This window comes from Schistocerca cancellata, chromosome 3 (assembly GCF_023864275.1).
Source record: "Schistocerca cancellata isolate TAMUIC-IGC-003103 chromosome 3, iqSchCanc2.1, whole genome shotgun sequence".
Classification (NCBI taxonomy): domain Eukaryota; kingdom Metazoa; phylum Arthropoda; class Insecta; order Orthoptera; family Acrididae; genus Schistocerca; species Schistocerca cancellata.
In genome coordinates this window covers 45309080-45327868 of record NC_064628.1, presented here as the reverse complement: position 1 = coordinate 45327868, position 18789 = coordinate 45309080, and the positions used below count along the sequence as shown (strand labels likewise).

The 18789-nt window shown below is 39.8% G+C and overlaps 1 protein-coding gene and 1 long non-coding RNA gene across 2 annotated transcripts in view; both read right to left on the bottom strand.

The window, feature by feature from the left end:
* The window catches only part of LOC126176897 (uncharacterized), a 173231-nt gene that overhangs the window by 134256 nt on the left and 20186 nt on the right, over window positions 1-18789 (bottom strand). The gene's annotated exons all lie outside the window — the stretch shown is intronic.
* Window positions 6496-18789, bottom strand: part of LOC126176921 (uncharacterized) — a 32233-nt gene continuing 19939 nt past the window's right edge. Inside the window, exon 2 of the long non-coding RNA XR_007535709.1 lies at window positions 6496-6767. This is a non-coding gene — a long non-coding RNA (uncharacterized LOC126176921). The remainder of the gene's footprint in view (window positions 6768-18789) is intronic.

Below are 18789 nucleotides of genomic sequence, written 5' to 3'. Positions count from 1 at the left end.
ATCCTGCTGAAATGTAGGGTTTCGCAAGGATCGAATGAAGGGTAGAGCCACGGGACGTAACACATCTGAAATGTAACGTCCACTGTTCAAAGTGCCGCCAATGCGAACAAGAGGTGACCGAGATTGTAGCCAATGGCACCCCATACCATCACGCTGGGTGATACGCCAGTATGGCGATGACGAATACACGCTTCCAAAGTGCGTTCACTATGATGTCGCCAAACACGGATGCGATAATCATGATGCTGTAAACAGAACCTGGATTCATCCGAAAAAATGACGTTATGCCATTCGTGCACCCAGTTTCGTCGTTGAGTACACCATCGCAGGCGCTCCTGTCTGTGATGCAGCGTCAAGGGTAACCGCAGCCATGGTCTCCGAGCTGATAGTCCATGCTGCTGCAAACATCGTCGAACTGTTCGTGCAGATGGTTGTTGTCTTGCAAACGTCCTCATCTGTTGACTCAGGGATCCGTTACAGCTATGCGGATAAGATGCCTGCCATCTCGATTGCTAGTGATACGAGGCCGTTGGGATCCAGCACGGCGTTCCTCCTGAACCCACCGATTCCATATTCTGCTAACAGTCATTGGATCTCGACCAACGCGAGAAGCAATGTCGCGATACGATAAGCCGCAATCGCGATGGACTACAATCCGACCTTTATCAAAGTCAGAAACATGATGGTACGCATTTCTCCTCCTTACACGGGGCACCACAATAACGTTTCACCAGGCAACGCCGGTCAACTGCTGTTTGTGTATGAGAAATCGGTTGGAAAATTTCCTCATGTCAGCACGTTGTAGGTGTCGCCACCGGCGCCAACCTTGTGTGAATGCTCTGAAAAGCTAATCATGTGCATATCACAGGATCTTCTTCCTGTCGGTTAAGTTTCGTGTTTGTAGCACGTCATCTTCGTGGTGTAGCAATTTTAATGGCCAGTAGTGTATTTACCTATGTATACAGGTTGTTTGTTTTAACTTGTAACAACTCAGTATCTGGGAACTTCATACATAAAGATTCTGATGAAAAGTTAATATTTTCAAGAGGGACACTTATCTGAGCTAAAATTCGCCACCCTCTAACCTAGCCACCGTCTCATATTCCAGAATGGGAACCTCGTTTTTATTACAGATATGGATTCTTTGCCAAAAATATCTAGTCTTACCTGAATTTTTTCATCATAGATGGTGCAGTATTTGGCTAGATTTATGACGCTCGGACGTGAGAACACACCGAAATCAATCACGCTAATAGTTAGATTAGAGAGGATTCAACAAAATTAAACGTCCTGATGTATATGGCCCATGCCGCGAGTCGAAAGATCGCATCGATCTTGCAAGTGAGCTGACCTTTGGCGCCAGCCGAAGTGGCCGAGCGGTTCTAGGCGTTTTAGTCTGGAACCGCGCGATCGCTACAGTCGCAGGTTCGAATCCTGCCTCGGGCATGGATGTGTGTGATGTCCTTAGGTTAGTAAGGTTTAAGTAGTTCTAAGTTCTAGGGGACTGATGACCTCAGCAGTTCAATCCCATTGTGTTCAGGGCCATTTGAACCATTTTGACCTTTGGAGAGAGGGGGTGGGGTTGAACTGGCGAGCAGGAATGAAGTAGTGTGGAAAGCAAGCGGTCGGCTGTGTCCGGTTGTAATGTCTCTTGCAGCGGTCTCTCCGCGATATTTTCAGAAATTTTATAAATTATATAACTCAGTACATATCTCGAAATATCTCTTCTTATCTTACCGATTCCTAAACTTTAATATACGACGATTATCAATGCAAAGTTGTTTCAAGCCCAATTATTCCTTGGAGCGTCCATTTACTCCATGGGAATAGCTTCTCTGCTATCTGTTTTCTCTTATGAAAAGAATGAGGGAGATCTTGCCGATTAGTCGTGAATGGAGGAGGATGTATATGTATGTATTGTTGAGCTAGTTGCCATCTTGATGAGATTCTGTATGAGAAGGAATTTAATACATGAACTAAACTAAAGTAAGTGTGTTCGCGTATTATTTAACTGTTTATTATTGACAGTGTCTGCTTACTACGCTGTGTTGCACGGGATCAGTGGGGAACGTCTGATTTACACTGGACGAACCTGCCGTTTTGTATGCTCAAGATATCCAGTTACTTCAAATAAATAGGCTAACACGGTCTTACCGGCAGATCTCCGGTCTTCCCCATGTGATCACCGAAAGTTAATAATTATTACAAATGTTTTCAGGAGATCGACTGACAATTTTCGTCGCACCGAGACTTCGAAAATGCTTCACTGCCTTATGGAATTTAAGTTAAGCTCAATTTAATCGGGATATAACAGTATTGAACTGCGTGAATGTGATAAGCCTGCTTTGTGAATGAAAATTCCATTAACATACGCGTGTTTTTACTATCCTGATCAGTGAAGCTAAATCAGGCCGGTGTGAGAGAGGTTTTTAAATTTTTTGAATACCGCACGGTCTCTGATACCTGGCCTGTATTGTGTGGGCCGTCCCAGGCAGTCCCGAATTTGTCGCTGTGCTGGGCCGTCGGATATGCAGAGCGTGTCTTGGCAGAAATTGGAAAACAATGAGTAACAGAATCAATACAGTCTTAAGCAAGAAATTCGTTTCTGATGCTTACATATTCACCATTGAGTTTCAAGTTTAACAGGATGTTCCTGTAATCGTAAAGAAAATTATTGTGTTGCCTCTCATCTGAGTTTGTTTTAAGGTTCACTTTTGTTATCAATAAATGCTGTTCAGTCTTGTAGTCCATAACGAATGTTGTTCAATCCCCCATTCGTCTAGTCCTTACATGTGCTTTACTTATAGCATAAAGGCATTATATATATATATATATATATATATATATATATATATATATATATATATATATATAGTGGTTTTAGATTATTTCATTTGGTGATGTCTGATGAAGGAAACTGTTTCATGACTTGATATGTTAGAAAGAAATACATCCAGTTCGGGTCCCTATGGTTTTCAGGTTGGCGCCAGGCATGTTGCAAACGTTAATTTCCTCATTCTGGAATTGCAGCCAAGAGGACTGCTGTGTAAAGTTTACTTGAAGCAGGATGCCACAACGGTTCACACAGCAAATTACAGCGTAGTTATACTCTGGCACACTTTTCCACGCTGTTTGATATCCCACCTTGGCAATTTGACATAGCCGTCAGATTCCTCATTTAACAGCTCCAGATTTCTTCCCTTGGGAATACCTCAAAGAAAGGGTCTTTGCCAATCAGTTGCCAGAAAGTCGTTGAATTTAAGACTGCCATTCGACTTGAAATAAGTGCAGTTTTGCAGGATATGTGGAGGACTTTTACGAAAGCTATCCAGCGATGTCTTCACGAGTGCATCCAGCAAATGGGAGACATTTGGAAGAAGTTATTTCCAAGGTGTAGTGAGGTCTGCAAATATATATTACATGCTGTAGTAACTGTCAATTTATGTTTTTAAATTTCATAATTAGTTCTAAATTATTAAATTACTACTAGCATTTACTGTGTTTCTGTTAGTTAGTTCCATGTTCCATGGGCCATTTGTACAATTCCTTTATCGAAACAACGTGGAACTAGTAACCTTGCAGGACACATATACATGATTGGTGTTAACATTGATTATCACATTATTAGTTTAGTCGTACTTATGCAACCATACCTAAAAAACAAGGTTTTCTGTTTTTAGGGTTCTGTGCCTCAGTGTGCAAGAACAGAACCCTTATAGGATTGTTTTGTTGACAGTCCTTTTTTCTCAGGAACAGGTAGATGTATCAAGTTCATATTTATGTCACGTATTATGCTCTGTAGTTCCTTGGATGTTTAAATAGTTTAAGCTTATAAGTCACTTCAGTAAAGAGACAAGGCCATTTATGTCACATATTTTGATAATCGAAAACTCACTCAGCAGAACATACAGGGTGCCTCCTCCTGATCTAGAATCATGAAAATTGGCAATAAGCAATGTTTCATAGTATAAGTAAACGAAAATATTCCGAAAATTGTTAGTTTGCAATTATATAAGACGAAAAACATTTTTGTCACTTTTATCAATCTCTTGTTTGTCCATCTGTTAAGGCACTTTACCTCTGGAACAGTTTGATGTATCAAATTCAAATCTGTGTCACACACTAAGGGCTATGGTCTCTTGACCATGTAAAAATTGGAAGCTTCTAAATCAACACAGTCAGAAGATACGATGATTTATATTACATATTGTGATATTCGCAAACTCACTGATCAAAGCCTATAGGGTACTTCCCATTGACCTAGGATCATGAGAGTCGGCAAGAAGTAAGGTTCCACAGTACATGTAAAGTAAAAAATCTGGAACTTGTTAAACTGTAGTTATATCACACAAAAATGTCTTTCGCCATATGAACATACATTGCATACCTGATCTGTCAAAAGCGTAATAGACGAACATTACTCAAAGCAAACATTAAAGGTAAGTTGTAGTCATACTTAAGTAAGTAAATAAAAATATTTTACTAAGTCTCCCCCTCTACATGCATAAACTGAAATCTCTCACTTGTTTCTTTTTGTATGTTTGGGCTAGTGTGGAGGTCTTGGAATCCCAGGAACCAATATTTTACCAGCATTGATAACAGGCAAAGAGTGTATAATTAACTGATGGTTAGTTATATACAAGTCTTTACAGAACCCTCAGTGTATCAGTCCTGCTCGCACTACGCAATTTTTTATTTTATTTTTTATTTATTTTTTTTACTGGCTACCAGCTTTTAACTGGGAATTGATCAATGGAATAGGAGTTGTTCAGGAGAAATGATTTTAATTTAGATTAAAAATCTCAAATTGTGACGGATTATTTGTGACGAATGTCATAATCGAATAAGTGCGCTGTGATGGTCGCAAAATTTTCTTTACCTCTTTCACATCGACTACGCCCCCTTTCCTACAGTATATATTTCTTTCTTGGACGTCCGAGCAGTCAGTCGACAAGACTCAGCGGAGGAGCGCCTCTGAAGATAGCCAGCGCAGTCCTGGACGAAACGTCAGTGACAGAGGAGTTTCTTGGACCACTACCTCACATCCCTAAAGGTTTACCATCACCTTCCTTTGTTTGAATTATGCAGCACAACCTTTTGCATTCTTTTTGTTAAGTATGATTTAAACCAGCTGTGTGTAATGCCATCATCAGTTCCATGAAACTTGAGTTTTTCCAAGAGAGTCACGTGTATTACACAGTCAGATACTCTAAACAGGTGACAAAAAAGTGCCACCTGGATATACTTTATTATTTAAGGCTTGTGCTACATTTTGATAAGTGAATGTATAAATAGCATTCTCAGTTGAGCAGCTCCCCTGGAATCCAAACTGTGACTTGAAAAGTAAAATGTTTTTAGTAAAGTGTGAGACTACTCTTTAGTACATGACTATTTTAAAAACAATGGGAAAAGCCATCAGCAAGGAAACTAAACGACAATTGTTTAAGTCTGTCTTGTCTCCTTCCTAACAATTACATATTTTATCCTATCTGACAAAATTCCTATTGCTAGTAATTAATTGCCTATATCACTAAAGATATTATTTACTAAGCTGGAACAAAGTTGCAAAATTCTATTTGATGTCCATCGACACCATACAAGCTTTAGATTTTTAGAATTTTTATAATTCTATTAATTTCAGTGAAGGAAGTTTATGCTACGTCTTGCTTTAAGTCACATGGAATGACATTTTTAAGATATTCTCTTGCTTCTTCAACAGAACCATTGGATCCTATTTTTGCTGCTACATTTAAAAAGTGATTGTTAAAATTATGTACAACTTGTGACTCGTATCAAGCAAAACATTGACACTTAGTTTTACTGTTATGGTAACTTGCACACATCATTAGAAGTTGATAGATACAATACACGTTACCCTGTACTAAAATATATTAATATAAATTTCGCTAGCAAATATTTGTCAAACATTTATCTTGTAAGGTGGCGTGGTCTCCTGACCTTCATTTCCTACATATTCCGACCTCACCATGGTATTCTGAATATCAAGACGTTTCATTCGAGCCCAAACTCGATAGGGTAGAGTCAATTTTACATATTTCCATAGTCGACTTTTTTAGATAAAGATCTGAGGCTGGAACCAACCATATATAGAAATTATAGAACAACTTATTACACAATGACATAGTAAGTTATATCAGCATGACACTGAAATATAACTCATGTACAGTTTACATGAATTGTTAAACAGCGACAGCAATCCCCACTGTGATGATTATAATGGATACATTTGCTTGGCCAAAGCATAGGTTTTCTAGATACGGTTTAGTTCTGCATGTTATTTTATTATAGAAGAGAATTTAATTTTGTATACTTCCAGTTCATATTCAGTTGCTGTTGCGTTGTATTACCTATTACCTTTTTCTTTGTGAGATTTGCTATGTAAGCATTTCTGTCTCTTCTGTTTGTTTCATCATAATGGACTCTTGAAAGTCTTTGTGGTAAGGGCGCAAGGCTGGTGTAAGCAAACAGATATGATTTAATTTTGCTATATACAAATTTTATTTTTTGTAAAGTCCCCTATTACAGCCATAACTTCTCCAACGACGTGTTCGTGTTCATCGGTAGTAGTAGGGGTAGCCAGCGGCAGCATAGGGGAAGGCGGAGTAGGCGCTGACGGCGGGGTAGCCGAAGGCGCTGTAGGCGTAGGGGGCGGCGTAGGCGTAGTAGGCCTCGGCGCCCTTCAGGGTCTCCTTGGCCTTCTGGGCGAACACGGCCGCCACCAGCAGGACGACGAGGAAAGAGCAGACCTGCAAATTCAACAAGAAGAAAATTATTCCATTATACGTACTTCAGTATCTCTTATTTGTGAATGCGAGTGACAGCGAAACATTGGTATCCTAGTTATCCTCATTCGTGAAGAAATTGTTGAATGTTTAATAAAATGTTTTGGCCTTATGTCTGTCATCTTCCGTCTGAATGCCAGACTGATGCACAGGAAGCAGGACAGACGTTTTGGATCTGTTTTTTCAGTTTACATATGACAAGAATATCCTATAAGTTTCTCATCTGTTTGAAAGATCTGGCTGTGAATCTTATTGTAGGCTTCACATACAATCCTTGTTAGGAGTTCGTGATCTTTCATTAAGATTTCTCTATCAACTTCCCTGAATCTGATTTTTTAAGATTGTCCATCTATGATGTACGAAGTTGGGTTCTACCAGTCTCCTATTGATGCACTGGATATGTATTTGCCTACAGTCTAGCCAACAGCTGATGATTTCTTTCGCCGTAATTGTTTTGTGTTGTCGAATTTGTAATACAGGTCGTCAGATTATGTGGAAAGTAGGTTGTTAGAGACTGTTTCTTTGAAGGACCAAACATTATCTATGGTCATAAAATTTCAGACACTCTATGTACTCGCAGTTAGAAGTCTAGGCATAAACGATTTACTTCTTTACTTACGTTATTTTGCATTATAATCGTTGAACATTTTAGCAGCTTTATTCTGCAACTACCAACAAACTCAAAGACAGATACGACGCATAACTCCTGGAACTTCTGAGCAAAAATATTCGTTAGCAGTTGTGTCATACATACGAAAGAGGAGAATATTATGAAAATGAGAGCGGCATGTAGTTATGTGATCCAATAACAAAAAAGTGTATCTTCTTGAAGGTAGCTAACGTGACCACGGCTTCTCAGGAAAAACAACAACGACCATCTGTTTGAAGCTGAGCCGAATTTACCGAGTGGTTGTGTGTACTTACGAAAGCCTTCATGATGTAGGGGCGTGTTGCGGCTGCGATGTGATGCCGAGCAGCTGTCCTGGCCCTGTATTTATACTGGACGCGGCCGAATTCTATCGACGACAACGCCCGCTGCACAACCGGGCTCAGCGAATCGACCGCTTGCTGTGTCCTTGACTTCAGGCAAAGCTTCTAAATCACCCACCTGGGAATACAGGACGCACTGCAGTTACGTGGCGGTCATCGTGTCGCCCTGACACTTCATTCTTTGAAGACAGACACTAACTCATTCTGTATGGACATTAATGTTACTCACTGTTACTGCAGTCTTTCCTCTTGCTCGATTCCTTATTAATTGTGCAAAATAACTTTATCTACATCTACATTTACATGATTAGTCTGCAATTCACATTTAAGTGCTTGGCAGAGGGTTCATCGAACCACAATCATACTATCTCTCTACCATTCCACTCCCGAACAGCGCGCGGGAAAAATGAACATCTAAACCTTTCTGTTCGAGCTTTGATTTTTCTTATTTTATTTTGATGATCATTCCTGCCTATGTAGGTTGGGCTCAACAAAATATTTTCGCATTCGGAAGAGCATCTTATCGTAGATCACTTCAGAAACAAATCGTTCCAAGCGAATGGGAAGGAGTACTGGACACCACTGTGCTCAATCAGCATTTAATCTGTGTAGTCAGTGTAAAAATACATCAGCACAAACCATTTGAGATGAGAATAGCTCGAGGTTGTATCGAGACCTTCTTGTCTGAAATAGATAGAAATAGGCCGTTACTAACCAACATGCTACTTAGACTGTATTACTGATCCAAATACAGCATATCACTTCCCTCTACATATTACAAATTATTCTCAACCACGCTCATTGTGTTACATTTTATTTTTTAAAATTTTTGTTTGACATTTCCAGTGTATAAATTATATTCTCATCAACTAGGTAGTAACAGATTTTATGCAATCATTTTAACAATTGCTAAGCATTCATTTCGCTGTAACCTCAGAGACATCTTTATATATTATATTCTTTAAATTATTAAAAAAAAGTATTAACAACTGTATATCAACAAGACTATAACAATGACAAGTCTTTGCTATTAGATTCGGAAGCATCCGAGCCACCTTACGTTTCAAGGCGGTGGGTTAATCTCTACTGTTAATGAAATAAATAAATAAAGTAAATAAATGTTCTCAAGACATGTCATAGGAAAGTTGCGCGTAGCTATAGGCCGTCTGTTTTCGCCTGGAACATGTAAATATCTGGCAAATGCGCTTAATACGATAATAATGTCCCAGATGAAAATATTTTCAACGGGGACGATAAACTTTGTGATGTGGAACGAGTCAACAGAACAAACATTGAACACACAGAATTATATATATGGTATGATGATGTGTGTACCAGAACTAGTCAGCAAATTATGTACGTGCTGATTAATCCTCTTTGCCAACAACATGCAGAATATGAACAAAAACTGTAAAACGACGAGTAATCACTTAGTCTGATAATAGAACAAATCATATAATGAAGTATAACTTTCAAAATAAGTGAAAATTGTCTTGTACTAGAAGAAAGGTGCATCTTAGGTGTACAATCATGAAACTTACATCTTGACGGAGAAAACATGTTAGTCTAAACATTTTTATGGAATCACAGTAGTGTTTAATTACTGTAAAATTGGTAAAAGGAGGTATATTCAACGCGCGGCTAGAAAAGGAAGAAGAATCACGCTTCTTGTCTCTGGAGCCCGCTGGCTCACTCACTCTCTTGTCTGTTCTTTTGTGAGAAATATGTAAGTTTAATCTGTGCGTTAAATTAATCGAATAATAATTGTATTATATGTGTATAGCCATCTCAAACATTTCCATTCCATTACCTTGTGTGTTATGTCTTTCTGAAGTATTTCACTGTGAGAGTCAACATGAATTACTCAAAAACACAGTCGTGTATCGTAGGCCCTGTTCTTCCATGAGACCAAGGACACAATAAACACGTGTGTCAGATCTATTGACATGTTCCTTGACGTCCAGAAGACAAATTATGAAGCCTTACTGAAGACCGGAACAGTTTTTTTTACTGGACTGAAAATTCCCTAGCAAATATAGGTCAATACTTCGCTCTTAAAAGCGAAAGATCATCGAATGAGAAAGCATTTGCAGCAAGGAAATGTCTTAGACATGTTACTAACCACAGTGTGTAAATGACAGAACGGGATCGCAAGAGACTGCCGAGGATGCTGACATTCGTAGGGAAGTTGTAAAGCTATAAAAATGTAGCGAAATGCACAGTCCTACACAGGAGCGAAACTTGTTGCAGGGCTCGTAGATGATCTTCAACTAGAACACTTGAGCACAACATGACAGTATTTGATTACCCAATTGGCGGTCTCTGACACACAATGACAAAATGTCTGGATATATGGACCAACGAAGATTTATTGTGGAACTGACAAATCGGCATTGTCCTGGTATTCATTTTCCCAATTTTCGATTAGAAACGCAAATAAAAATGAACTGTGTTTTTAGTTTGAATCGAAATATTTTCATTTCCTCGAAATTTTGAAAACATGTTTGAAATTTGGAACAGTTTCCGTATGCAGGGCGTAGCTGCTTCGCGTGTCTACAACGTGAGTTTGTAAAAGTTTCTACGGCAACGTCTCTATGTGCACTTGGCAGTTGAAAGCTGGCGAAATCGCTGTCACGCTTCAGGGATTTTCTTAAGTTGAATCGACTGTAGCAGTGTCTTAGTAGTTAATAATAAATGTATTAAAACGTAATTCTGGAAGCTGTATTTTTTTTCACGCATCTCCGTGTTTATTACGTCGTACCTCTACCTACCATGCTATATTTCTGTAGGTGTATTTAGCGGCATATGTGGATACTAATGTATTGCGCATATAGTTAATAACACAGAGGCCAAAATGAGTGAGGCCCCAACAGAGGGTCAGGCGCCATCGCCGTCATCCAGATCGTGCAAACTCTGATGATGGCCCTTAGTTAAAAGACCGAAATCGGTTGGAAGGAAACATCGGCTGCGATCAAGATTGTTTTTAAGTAATTTTATTTCAGAAGTAATAGATTTAATCGTCATGCGCGAAGACAGTGTCTTCATTCAGTCGGTCAGCGTGGTGCTTGGATGTGGTGAAATATTTCACAGCGACAGTGTATTTGTTGAACGTCAACCATGCTGAAAGTAACCAGCTCCAAATCATCTCCGATTCGTCACTGGTTACAATAATTTCCTGATTTTTCCACAGACGGAAGAGTTATTCACTGCAATGTGTGCAACGATGACGTAAGTAAAATGTTAACCTTTTATCTGCTACGCCCACTGTTTTTCCCGAGTTAACTTGCGAATCCAAAAGTATTGTTTCTAAATCCATAATGTAGGTTAATTTTGCTAAGCAGATCTCGCACGTAAATTCTTCCACAAAGTATTTTCATTTCTTTTTGCTTTTAGGTACGTTCTGAAAAGAGGTCGCATTGCAGGGATTAATCACCAGCCAAATTTAAAAAAAATAAATCAAACTTGAAACAAACGTTTGTAACTAAATCAAATTCAACATACAAAAACGAATTTCATCTTGACCTGTGTCGAGCCATTGTTGCAGCAAATATATCATTCAATACAGTTGAAAATAGCCTGTTCAAAAGTTTTCTACAGAAATACTGTCACCGCAGCATTCCATCAGAATCCGCACTGAAAAAGAACTATTTAGATACTTTATATGAAAATACATTGAGCAAGATAAGGGAAGATATAGGTTAATCATGCATGTGGATCTCTGTCGATGAGACAACTGACAGACAAGGTCGATATGTGGCTAATTTGATTGTTGGAAAGTTATAACCTGAAACTCGCTCTGTGCCTCATCTGATCTGCAGCAAGGAGCTAAAAAAGACTAACCAGGAAACAGTTGCTCACTTTCTTAATAAAGTCCTCAAATTACCCTTCCCCAACAGTCTAGATGAAAATAAAGTACTTGTAGTCCACACAGATGCAGCCGCATGCATGACTGCTGCTGCTAAATTGTTGAAAGTATTTTACCAAGCCTTGCTCCGTATCACATGTCTTGCCCATGCCATGAATCCTGTAGCTGAGACGATACGTCTCGAATTTCCACGTGCAAATAAGCTACTTTCAACCATCAAAAAGGTTTTTCTTAAAGCACCTACAAGAATCCAGTTATTTGGAGAGGAACTTCCCAACGTACCACTTCCACCCAGAACCCATACTTACCCGCTGGGTAACGTGGCTAGAGGGAAGGGGCTGTGAGCATTACTTCAGCTAAGGGTCTTCTAAAGGACCCAACAATTTCCAACGACATTCCATACATAAAATCTCATTGTGCATTTTTGGTCTCTATTAGTAAAGCTCTAGAGTGTTCAGGGAAACCAGCTTACTCGCAAATGCGATTTGATAGAAGAGATCACAGAAAAAATCAACTTCATCCCAAGTTCTGTTGGTGTGAAAGTTAGTGAGAAACTAAAGACAGTGCTACAAAAAACCAGGACTGACGACCCTCTGCACAGTGGCTGATATCAGGTAAATCAAAAGAACACGAGTGTGCGGTCCCATTGCGCCTAATACTGTCATTTAAATATGCTCCGGTGACATCTGTTGACGTGGAACGCTCATTCTCGACATATAAGATGCTGTTAACAGACAAGAGATGCAGTTTCTCAACGGAAAATCTGGAGATTAGGTATTTACCGTGACTGTAATTATGGACATAGACAATAATAAAATGTCAGATTTTGGTCACATATTTTCTGATTTTTATAACCTACTTTTGTAAGTGGTAGAACCTATTTTAGGTGCCTAATGTAAGATTTTTAGAACCTGAAAGTTGGAGGTCTACTCAAAAGTTCAGAATAGTAACCCTAGAGCAGCGTCTGCGAGGTGCCGGGGAGGAGAAGAGTTTGTACCTCTTTAATTCAGACGAATTTTGCATGAGAACGAGACATGCACTCGACCCCCTGCTTACCTACCACCTAATTAATTATGCGCAAAACGGCAACGAAGGGAAATGATGGTGGATCCTACTAGTTGGTAAAATAAGGAGTACACACTCACAATAATTTAATAAAAATCGTAATCTACTCAGAGAGAAAAAAGAGAATTTTATCATAATAAAAAACAGGAAAGAGGATTTAGAATATATATCTACGAAATGATAGGCGGCTTAAATATTACAATGAGATTTATTATATGTCAGAACATAAAGGCACATGATTATCGATCCAAACAGTAGCTTAAAGGATAGGGTATTCTGAACTATTATGCGAATAAGAATTGGCTCGAGAACAAGGGCTCGTACTCTCTGTGATGCAATAGCTTGACGATAATGACTGGAGGTCCTAATCAATCAAATATTACTCTCTCGACTATATTGCAGTATCGCGATTAGTAGTGAGAACTCATAGGGAGAAACTAGCAAGGTGGACTTGTGGCAAAGCGAGCGCGCGTGCTGCTGAGGACTTGAGTATAAAATTGATAGGTCCTACAATGCCGGAACCTCCAAATACTTTACCAATCCTGAAATTTGTAGCAGGTCGTCGATAGGCAGCTCTCTGATGATGTAGGCGCCGACTCCTGCTGTGCAGCAACTCTGTTTCAACCCCTGGCCTCGAAGGCTGTCCGAGAATTCTAGGTGCTGCCGAAAAAGTGCGGCTTAGTCGCAAGACCGTCCGACTCCTACGAAGATCAGATCTCGAATCCAATCCCCTGTGCCAGCGCAACGCAAGAGTGAAGCCAACATTGATCAACTCCCTACTCTCCTCGAAAAACCGCGAACCACGAAGCAGCATTCAGTTCTAATTCCAAAATTCCCACACACAGAACAACACTCGCACCAATAGCGACCGTTCCCTCCAATTTCGAGCACGGCTTTATGACGTCAACTAGCCTCAGTTTAAGTTCACCGATCATACGTCTGCTATTCAGCTGAATGCACTGAACCTGCCGTTTGAAAACAAGATACCTAGTACCGCCGGCCATCCGGCGCCAGACAGTCGCACCCAGCAGGGCACAGTCCACAAGTATTCTCAGAATCATGAGGACAATGCAGTCAGTCGGTGCCAGGAGTCTTCATTCCGGACGCGCCAGAACAGTAAACGCATAAACTGCGGCGACACTCAGACGTCTCGCAGGTCATTTCGCCCTGCATACAAGAGGCGAAACTCGACCGACGTCAGCCGTTCCGCTAGGCGCTTGCCCATTGTACGAACCCCTCAGAATTCGGGGAAGTGCAGCCCCCCAACCGGAAATGCGGTGTGCCGCGTCCTCTGATGCTCGCCTCGCACAGGCCACACAGGGAAGTAACCCAACATGCTTAGGAATCAAGTGAAAAGTGTTTTGAGCTCTCAGTACAAATACTCTCATTACAATAACTTATTCGCTCTGTTACTACCGTGCAATGACATAGAACATTAATAAAATTGATGAGAATGAGAGGCGACATGCAAAAGAGGGCATGGAACCTCTCACGTCAAAATATGCGGTACAGTTAATATCGCCTGTCTTCCAGCTATTCATTGACGCCTTACCAGTTTACAGGTACCTAAGGATCACGACGCAAAATTTTGTAGCAAGTGGTGACAGTCACGACTGGAACCTCAGAGAGCTAAATTTCGCATTTGTTCTCTCAAGTCCTCTTTTATACAGAAACACTGTGTACATCACAACTCATGAGTTGAGAGGCGTTACGCTGAAGCCTCTTTTCAACACAAATAATTAGGTTACAATTTCAAATGGTACCCGTATTCCCTGTTCTTTTGGTATGGAATCATTATGTTTTCATTTAACTTGTTTTTGTTCAGGTGGTTCAAATGGCTCTGAGCACTATGCGACTTAACTACTGAGGTCATCAGTCCCCTAGAACTTAGAACTACTTAAACCTAAGTAACCTAAGGACATCACACACATCCATGCCAGAGGTAGGATTCGAACCTGCGATCGTAGCGGTCTCGCGGTTCCAGACTGTAGCGCCTAGAACCGCACGGCCACTCCGGCGCAGCTGGACCACAGTAGCGCTTATCGCAGCCACAACTTCCGGTCGCCACGCGCTAGCACAGCTTGATTGCCCCATACAACAGCAAGCGTCAACCAGGTACTACCTCCAAACACTGCTTGCACATCACAGTTGCAATAGTTTGTCTGTGTCGAATTCTGGCAAGAAGAAAAGCGTATTAGTGACTTTTAAAAATAATAATATATGTCTTCCAACATTTTTAATGTTGTGAAAATGATTTATTCCTGGCAACATACATTTTGTGTAGGACCACTGAAACGTCCCCTTAGAAGAATTGTACACGACTGTGCTTAAACTGACACACAATAATTTTTAGCGCAACGCAATCTGACTTTCAGAAATCCCTACAAAGGAATGGCCCTGACTAACATTAACCTGTACCTTTCACAAATCACTTACCTCACCAAAAATCTTCGTTACTCGAACTACAGCAAAACAGCGAGCGCCACTACTGCCAGCTAAATAACAGATTCAAACTACGGAAGGCACTAACTACTGATAGGCATAGTTAGCAATTGAAAGATGTTAATAGAGAACAAACAATGTATTTACCTTAACAGTCATAATGTATACAGCAGTTCATGACATCCATTTTTACAAATTTCAAACCTCCGCCATTTCTCTCCCCACATCCACCACTGCTGGCGGCTCACCTCCAACTGCGCAACGCTACGTGCTGTTCACATCCAGCTGCCGCTGCCAAACACTACAATGGCAGACAACAATGCAAACTAGCCACAGACTGCACACAGCACAGCCAGTGATTTTCATACAGAGTGCTACGTAACGTTGCCAATAAGAAAACATAAACAGCCTACTTACATAAAGAAAACTTAAACAGCCTACTTACACCACGAAGTTAAGATAAGAAAAATCAGGGCTCATACAGAGACGTATAGTTGTTTTTCTCTCGCTCTGTTTGCGAATAGAACAGGAAAAGAAGTGACTACTAGTAATAAGAGTCCACGCATGATACGGTGGGCGATGCGCAGAGACCAGTTTTCCTCCAAAGCGCTGGGCGAGTTCATTTGTTTGTTCATAAGGGGAGGTCGACAGTGTTTTCCACCTTTCGCCTGGTCGGCGATGACAGAATCCGTGCGCACACCATGCAATCTTTCTCAAACAATTTTACGGAAATTAATTGCTAAAAAATTCATTTTTGCGATAGTTATTGCTTTATATGTCAGTTTCATGACGATGTGACTATCACTTCGTTGATGGTTACAATTATTGTGATATTTAGATGGAAGTAAGACATTGCTAGAAATTTGAAAAAGGTTGCAACGAAAAATAGGTATCGCTATGATTTTGCGTTTGGTGCCTATTACGTAATAGCCTGCTGTGTATGAAATTTAGCTAACATAACGATTTTTTCTTTAGACTTGGGTGGAGGTCTCAACCTGTCATAAATCTCGAAACAATTGATCTGGTGTAAACACTCATTTCTGATAGCACCACACCAGCTATAAAACCAGATCCAGATATCCATAAATATTCATAAACGATTTGAGATATCTAAAAGAGATTTTGGAAAATGATAGCATGCAAAGAGGAGAGTATTTTGTCATATGTCTATTATCCAAAATTTCGTTATCTATCGTGTTATTCCAGTAATTACATACTTTGTTTTATTAAAACAATTTAATTTGCAATGGCATCGATAGCTGGTGAAATGAGAAATGCTGTTGGTTTGGGAGCAACGTAAGTGAAGACACGTTTATTTTGTATCGAGGATAAAATTTTTCGTATAGCTACTGACCTTACTTTTCCTCACTTCCTCGCTTAATAAACTAAATAAATCACTGTCTCACAATGTCGTTGCAAATGTGTCTGTAAACCAGTTAGTGAGACGAGTTTTTGTAAACTCCGCCGTGTTTAGGCAAAAGCAGCAAATTTTAACATGGCATCAAGAGAAATGTGTAGGTTTTATTAAAAATTCGCCACTCATGACGCTTCTCTGAAGTTATAAATGGTTAAAAAGCCAAGTGAAAATAAATCTCTGCAATTTCGGTGGAATTCTTTTTTGATACTAACGACAACAGAGGTGACAGATTTTTTTTTGGTTACCATGCAAGTGTAGATGCGGAGGGGATCCACTTAATATTTACAAAAAATGTAAGCTTCAGTTTAGAACGGCACTTACCTTCGGCATTTCCTCTACAGTGCCTACCCATAACTCCCACCTCTACCGCTTGCCCCCCCCCCTCCTCCACCCCCGCCCCTCCTTCTGCCATGCTGACTGCGCATCTACTGACCATGGTATTTTGAATGGACGCCTCTAGAAGGTATCCTGCGCCAAGTGCTTTACTGTGGCTCGAGGAGTATCTATGTAGATGTAAATTATGTATACAAAAGTCGTTTCTATCACTCAAACCTTTTCCATAAATATTCGTCAATTATTTAAGGCTGTTTCAAGGGCGTAATGTGGCTATGTTAACTCATTCATTTTTAGTTAAGGCATAGGCATTTACTTACATTATAAACCTGAACCGATGGTGTGTGACTCCCTTAATCGTCGGAAATAGCCTAATGAAGTTGATATATGACACAGTGATGCAATAGGACGCATGACATTCACTATATATCACGTTCGATGGATCATTTCAACGAAGCATAAGCATTTTTTACATAAATGTAAATAATAAGCCAAAGGAATTCCGTTCTCAGAAATCTCAGTTATCGATCTTGTCCATGCAGGTGATCAGTTATGTACGAAATTCGGAAGATTACTGGACTTTCTTCGCTATCATTAAGCACGTTGTGTAGTAATTTAACAATAAACTAACCTACAATAACGTGTAACTATATTAACGCTGTAGATATTATTATATAGTAGTGTACACGAATTACTGCTTAACAATAAGAATCACTGCGTTACAATGGATCTATGCGTTCACCTTTCTTCAGTCTTTTCCAGTTTTACCTAAGGTGATACCACAGAAATTAGTTAATGAAACAAAGAGAAGGTTTATCTGTGTCTCAAGGAAGCCTAATCTGCCTGCAGATGTCAGAGTGCATGATCAGATATTTTTGTGTGAGTAAAGAAGCAAGAAAACTTTTTCAGTATATTATGTGGTTTATTTGATTTGCGATATTGTCATCAGTTCCCATGAGTTACCAGTAGCATGTAGCCATTATACAACGACATTTAAATCACGACTGGAAAAATCTATGCATTTATCAATAAATCTTGAAACGTATTTTTTTATTTTTATTTATTTTTTGTGAAGAGCCTACTGCAGATTTCGTCCAAGTATTTTTGATACAATCTCTGTATCAGGATCAGATAGATCTCAAGGTAATTTTGTTTTATTTAGCTGTATGCCTCTGGTGCTCAAGTGAAGGTTACATTTTCATTTCTTTGTACACACAGACATAATAATACATACAGCGGTGGCTGTTAACAACTCATTTCAAATATTTTTATACATTTTTCAATTAAAAAATCTTCCACAACTGTTACTACCTGAATAATAATGAGATCAAACGAATCGAAGTCTCAGTGAAATAAGAACCAGAATCAGAAAGTTATTAACAGTTTACTTCTAACTACTATTCATCCTTTGGCGCTCTCCTAATATGAATGAATAAACAGATCACCAACAGTGCTTTTAGATGCCAGATGCTCATTTTGTGTCTACTAACAATGAAAGTACAGTGTACAAGAGAGCGGTTATAATATGTGAAAGTCAGTTCACGGTTACGCAATATCATCTATCAAAATATCTGCAGTGAATTAGAGTAAGTTAATCACCCCTTTATACTGATGTTAGCAGCTGAAAAATTTGGTGTTTGATTCACGGCAAGCGACAACGTACGCCACCTTGCAATAGTTCGGCCGTGTTGAATTCTGGCAGTGACCGTGTGCGTGTGGGACAAGTTTGACGGTTAGCGGAACAGGGTGTGGCGCAGTTGTCTTATTCGTGGGTGCCGCTCAAACGATTTATTGGCGACGTGCCGAAGGAATGAAGGCGTTGCTGCTACCGGCAATTTAGATTCCGGTCCGAAGCCGCTACAGATACGAAAACA